We start from the raw sequence: 5,698 nt of genomic DNA on the forward strand, positions 1-5,698 counted from the left end.
CTCTGGGGAGAGGGGAAAAAAGATGGTTTCCATTCCGTAACTAAAGGCACAAATCTCTATATTCTTTGTTATAGTAGGATAGTTGAGGAAGCCCAAATACAAGATCTGGTTTCAAATAAGCACCATTGTTCTAAACTGCGCTTTAGATGTTTACAGAATCAATTAGAATGTAACATGTCATGTTTCTTTTTGTTTCAGCTACTAAATAAGTTTTCACCCAGTTGAAGGATACCGAATTCATGGGCTGTTTCTATTAGTAAAGGATTTTATGTCTGTGGATACAGTAATGTATACACTCTCCACCTCATTCAATAACAGATAGAGCAGGATGACCTGAAAGCTTATGGAAGGGTTTTAGAAGGTAGGTGGACCTCAAAATTATATGGAAAATTTTGTATATATGAAGATATGGGCACTGTTTCCTGTGGTAATACTTAAAGTTTCATCAGATTATTGAAATAAGTTTAAAACCTCTAAGTTAAAGGTAGCAAGGTGTAGCATAGAGAAGTAGGGCCGGGTTAGGTGTCTAATCCTGGTTCTACAACGTGAAACCTCTGCAACCCTAGGCAAGTCACTCAGCCTCTCTGAGCCTCAGTTTTTCATCTACAAAATGGTAATAACAATACCTATCTTCATATGATTCTGATTAAATAAAGATGCAAATAAAGCCCCTGCATAGGGTCCAACACTGAGCAAGCAGCCTCACTCCCTACAGCCCCAACAGCAGGGCAGTTTCCTTAACAGGTGACAAGATTCTTAAGCGGCAGTAGAGGTTCAGGAAACTTCACTGTTCTACAAAGGGGAACGCAGAAGCTCAATTTAAGTCCAAACCCCAATTAGCCACATCGCTTGTATTTGATTTTTATTGGAGGCCTTATATTTATGTAGCACATTTTGCTTTTCAAAGTATATCATATTATTTCTTTTGTCTCTTTGAAAAGGATGGGGCTAGTTTTATTGTCTTTGTAGTCAGCTTTTCCAAAATGACAAAGATGTCACTCCTGAAGTGGGGACTTATCTTGGATTTTCACTCAGATTAATTAATATTATGGAAATCTGCTCAAAATAAAATACCCCAGACCACATGGGAGAGTAGAGTTCTTCCATGTAGACTAGAAAGGCTGGTTCTGTGTGATATCTTTACAGTGACTTCTACTCAGAAGTCAAGGTGGGGGTAGGAGGGAATCAAACTATAGTAATACAACATTTAACAAGTCACTGTTTAGGTATCACCCCGCTTTCCAAGTACAGGATCCCACATTTGGTTCTGGTTCAAACATTTTTAGCAAACCCAGCATCTCCAAGTAATAGATACTGGCTATAAAAACTAACTATGGGGAAAGCTTTTACAATATTGATTAATGCAAATATTAACAAGGATAGTGCTGAGTCAGTAAAGCATGAAACATATTTACAATGGGATAAAAATAGCATATGCAGTATCTTCAAAATGAAATAATTATGATGAAACTCATTCAAGTGTGGTTCTTACGTCTTAAAATGCCTGTCAAAGTATGAGTACAGAAACTCTTAGATAAAGACATAAGGGAGGGGGGAAGTTATTAGTCCCTTAGGATTTTCATCCAAGAACATTTTATTTTCTTCTTCAAAAACCAGCATCTGAAGAGACATGACCTATGGGATGTAAAAGGAAGGTGATTTTATGTTAATCAAAACTCGCACATGAATACCAACAATAGTAATGAAGCTGGTAGTAATAGAGCATGTTGGTGAATCACAGATTTGAGGACCCTTTAAGCCCTTTCTATTCTGGTAAAGGGAAAAGTAAACTTTAAACAAACAAGACACACGCCGTGTAACAGTAACTCACAGGAACAAAGAGAAAATGCGCCAAACACAATTAATTTATTCAGCACTTGGCATCAAATTATCCCGGAAGCAAGGCATTTCATTCACAAGGACTGACCCCTACACTTGCGGCAAACGTTAGCTTTGCCAAGTCTCAGAAGCCCTTCGGTGTCCAGACCCCTAGGCACTGACGGCGTGCCGAGCACCCTTCGCACCTGCCGGGAGCGCGGCGCGGGACGCACGTAGGTGGAGACGCGGGTCGGGAGAGAGTCTCTCCGAGGTAGGAGGCGCGCTCTTAGAATCGACACACGCGGTTTGTTATTCACGGCGACTAGGGGCTTAATTGGACTGAGCTGCGGAAGGTTAGAGAAAACCAGGGAATATGTGTACATAGAAAAACCTCACAGTTGATAAAGTAACACCACCTCATTTCTTCATAAGCGCTTTCTCACTTCACCAGACACGAAACTCCTTTCTTTCCTTCCTTCCCTTCCTTCCCCCCTCTTTGTTTCACCGGCGTGGGGACCGACTGCGCGGCGCTGCGGTCCGGCGCGGGGAGGCGGTGCAGCTGCTCTCCCGAGGGCGCCGCGGGCCGCAGCGCGCCCCTTCCCCGGCCTCCGCGCCGCGAGCGACTTCGACCGCCGGGCCTGGCTGGAGGCCGCCGTCGCCCAGTCCAGGGACACCGGCTTGGGCCCCCATTTCCATCCGCCCCCCCCCGCTTCTAAATAAAGGCCACTCGAGTCCAGAGAGGCTGGCTGCGCAACTTCTGGACCATCTCGGCCGCCCCCGCCCTCCGCCCTCCGCCCAGGTCTTCCTGGGCGAGACTCCGCTGCAGGTGGCTTCCTGCTCTCGGGGTCCCTGTGTCGGGCTTCCCGGTGAGCGGCGGTCCGGACGGGGTTGAGCCGCAGAGGTGCGGGGCCCCCGCCCGACCCCCGGCCGCCAAGAGCCGCCACTGACCTTGCGCGGACGGCGGGGCCGGCGCCGTGCCGAAGCGCTGCAGCTCGCACCCCGCTCCCACCGGGGTCCCTTCCATGGCGCCGACGGCCGGGGGCCTGACCCTCCCGCTTTGTGGTCACCCATCGGGCTCCCTCCCTGCACGCCGCGGGCGCCGCTCCCACGACACCTGATGCTCCGGGCGGCGCCGGGCTCGACTCACCTGCGGCTCGGGGGCAGCGTCCGCGGGGCGGGCGGGTGGGGGTGGGGTGGGCGTCAGGTCTTCTCGGCTGCAGGGGGCGCGGTAGCTCGGCGCGCCGCTCCGGAAGCCTCTGAGACTCCGCTCAACTCTGTCCAGCGCGAGAGCCCGGCGGCATCCTCCGCACTTCGGCCGCTTTGACTCGTGACCCTCTTCCCCTTTGCTCCCTCTCCTTTCCACGCCCTTTCTGGGTAGTCTTTCAGCGGCCAGGTGGGGCGAGGGAGGACTCCGATAGAGCCCGGCGCCATCCGCGTCTCTGGGCGCCCCTTCACGCGGCTCCTGTTCCCATAAACAACCCGCAAAGCCCTACTCGGCTTTCTCCGGTGCTCAGCGGCGACGCGCGGTGCGGTGCAAGTGCGTGGGCTGTGCGCTTGCGACCGCAAAGGGGCCACCGCTCCCAGCCCCGGCCTCTCGCTTGCTTGTGCCGGGTAGACACGAGGATGTGTGGAAGGAGCCTGGCTGCGGGGAGCGCGCGGGCCTCTCCAGCAGCCGTCGGTTCTGACGTCTGCGTGCAGGGGAAATCGTCAAGTGTGAGACTTTTCGAGCCTGAGCGTTGTACCTCCTCGAGGCCTCCAGGCTTCGCAGAATTGCTTGTAGACTGTCAACTAGACTCCTCTAGACCGGGTGCTGGGACAGAAAGCCCTGGAGAGCTCTTAGAAGAAATGTGACTGGACATACTTGAGGTAGTGACAAAGATTCTTTGCTTGACTAAACATTAGCCAGGCTGCTAAACCTCCTAGGTTCATCTCCGCATTTTCTTGTAAAATCCAGTTTTAGCAAGAACCCTGCTAAGTCAGTTTGACCAAAACACTCCCCCCACATACACCTCTCAATATCTGATCATCCTCAATATGTAATTAGGTTCCGTATCTCCCCCCCCCCCCNATCCCCCCCCCCCCCCGCGCCCCGCGTGAAGTCTGGTCACCCAGGGCTGTTTTCAGCAAGAATCCTGTTAGGTGGGTTTAGCCAAAACAATCTTGTTGTTTTCTCTTAGTAATTTTCCATTCACTGACCCCTACCCTGCTCCTGGGCTATCAATTTCCACTTGCCTTGCTGTGTTACGAGTTGAGCCTCATCTCTCTCCCACGGTAAAAATCCCATTGCAGGGCTCCCTATAACTATCTGGATGGTCCTAAATAAAGTCTGCCTTACCATCTTAATCAAGTGTCATCCACTCTCTTTTTCCTTAAGAGCAGATCTTCAATTATAAACTTTATCTTCATGAATTCTTTTTAAAAATTAAACCTAAGCTCACTTCTTATTAGGAATAGATCAGGAACTTTGATTAATTTTAATTACAACCACTTCAGCTTTGTTTTAATTGATTTTTTTTTTATTTTGGGGGCTGCAGATAAGTTTGTAAAGGTCACTGAATATCCCAAACAGGTAATTCTCCCAAGTTATATCAGAGCTGTCAGATCTTTTATAAAACCTTTTAAAAATCCTAAACCAGTTTGCATGGATAATTAATAAATAGAAATATATTTTCTTGCAATGGGGTATAGGAATTTTATGCTGTTAGTAAACCTGAATCCCAGGTGCTGTGAACATGGTAGATATTAAAAAGCATGCAATTGGCACACTTGATTCTCAAGTGTAATTTGGAAAATATAATTTAATCTCTAATGCCTGTATGCCTCCACATGATTTAACACTATTTCCTTACCATAACAGTGAAGTTCTCACAACAGTGGGAGTTTGAAATGCTTGATTGTTCAGGAACAATCTGAACTTTGGAGAGGTTCACAGGCATAAAGGATGGCCCACACTTAACCCTCATTGGAGCTGAGTTAAGTAAACTGAAGAATAGAAAATTGAGCCTGACAAATGGGGCCCATATCCCCTTTAACTCCATTTACTGACTGTGCAGAATTACTGAGCCTCTCACCTCCCTATTTTCTTCTGTGTTTAATCTGTCTAATGAAAGGAATGACAAATTTTAATTAATAGTATACATGTAAAGCACGCAGTACTGTGCCTGGCATATTTTATGTGCTTGTAAATACTGATTTTTTTAATTAAAATTAATTTAAATTAATGAAAAGATCAACTATGCTCATAGATTACAAGACTCAATATTGTTAACATATCAGTTCTCCCCAAATTCATTTACAGTTTCAACCCAATCTCAAAATTCCAGAAAGCTCTTTTGTAGAAATTAATAAGCTGTTTCTAAAATTAATATGTAAATGCAAAGAGCCAAGAATAAACAAAACAATTTTTATTTAATTTTTTAAGATTTTATTCATTTATTTGACAGAGAGAGAGCGAGAGAGAGCATAAGCCAGGTGGGGAGCGGGAAGAGGGAAGGGAGAACCAGACTACCCACTAAGCAGGGAGCCTGATGCGGGGCTGGATCCCAGGACCCTGAGATCATGACCAGAGCCTAAGGCAGGTGCTTAAATGACTGAGCCACCCAGTGTCCCAAAGCAATTTTTAAAAATAAGGACAAAATTGGAGAATTCACCTTACCTGATTTCAAGACTTATTATAAAGGTATATAAGGAAGACAGTTTGGTATTCATGAAAAGAGACTTATAAAATATACATAGAAAATAGAACAGACTAGAGAATTCAGAAATAAATCCACACATACGTGGTCAATTTATTTTTTCCTTCTTTTTTGCTTTTTTAATATGAAATTAATATTTCACTAATTTGGTATTTGGTTATGTCTCCCTTTTTTATTATTGAGGT

Source organism: Ailuropoda melanoleuca, chromosome 2 (assembly GCF_002007445.2).
Source record: "Ailuropoda melanoleuca isolate Jingjing chromosome 2, ASM200744v2, whole genome shotgun sequence".
In the NCBI taxonomy this organism is placed as follows: Eukaryota; Metazoa; Chordata; class Mammalia; order Carnivora; family Ursidae; genus Ailuropoda; species Ailuropoda melanoleuca.